General features: G+C 50.3%; 1 non-coding gene across 1 annotated transcript; it reads right to left on the bottom strand.

The window, feature by feature from the left end:
* Positions 1-460: 460 nt before the first annotated feature.
* Positions 461-533, bottom strand: TRNAG-CCC. Its single transcript has one exon. It is a non-coding gene; the product is annotated as a tRNA-Gly (tRNA).
* Positions 534-775: the final 242 nt, after the last annotated feature.

Below are 775 nucleotides of genomic sequence, written 5' to 3'. Positions count from 1 at the left end.
CTATTACTCCTCCGCTTTTGTGTAAAAACCCCTCTCCTTCGGGGCCTGTGCTATGTGGCTCTGCCCTTATGTCATACAGCACCCTCCTGCTCGTTCCGTTTCCTCTGAGGAAGATGTGGTTCCTGGCTCAACCAGCCGAGATGCATTCAGCTGCAACCAGCATCTCATGGACCGGGAATCAAACATCCAATCAAACACCAAAATCCCATCCTTTCTTTCAGCCTTTCTTTCTTTGCAAAGAAAACAAAATGCAGCGATAGGGGACAGACGTGTGAGCATGCTAAGTCGCCTCAGGCACATCCGACTCTTTGCGACTCAGTCTTTTCCTTTTTAAAACATATTTATTCATTTGGCTGCACCAGGGCTTAGTTGCGGCACACAGGATTTTCTATCTGCATTGCAGCATGCAGGATTTTTGGTTGTGGCCTGTGAACTCTGAGCTGCAGCATGTGGGATCTAGCTCCCTGACCAGGGATTGAACCTGGGTCCCCTGCATTGGGAGTGCAGAATCTTAGGCACTGGACCACCAGGGAAGTCCCTCTAATCAATCTTTTTCCTACCACACTTGTTTCTACCTAAGGGTCTTAACACGTGCTGTCCCAATGCCTCCTCTCCTCTTCCCCTTGCTCAGGTGGGCACCTTATATACTTCAGGCATGTGTGCCTTTTCCCCAGGGAGGACAACCTAGGGCCCCCTTATCTAGCCCTCTCCACTGTCCTCTGGGCTTTCCAGGTGGTGTTAGTGGTAAAGAACCTGTCTGTCAATGCAGGAGACG

This window comes from Bubalus bubalis, chromosome 1 (genome assembly GCF_019923935.1).
Source record: "Bubalus bubalis isolate 160015118507 breed Murrah chromosome 1, NDDB_SH_1, whole genome shotgun sequence".
NCBI classification, from domain to species: domain Eukaryota; kingdom Metazoa; phylum Chordata; class Mammalia; order Artiodactyla; family Bovidae; genus Bubalus; species Bubalus bubalis.
This window is presented reverse-complemented; position numbering and strand designations above follow the sequence as displayed.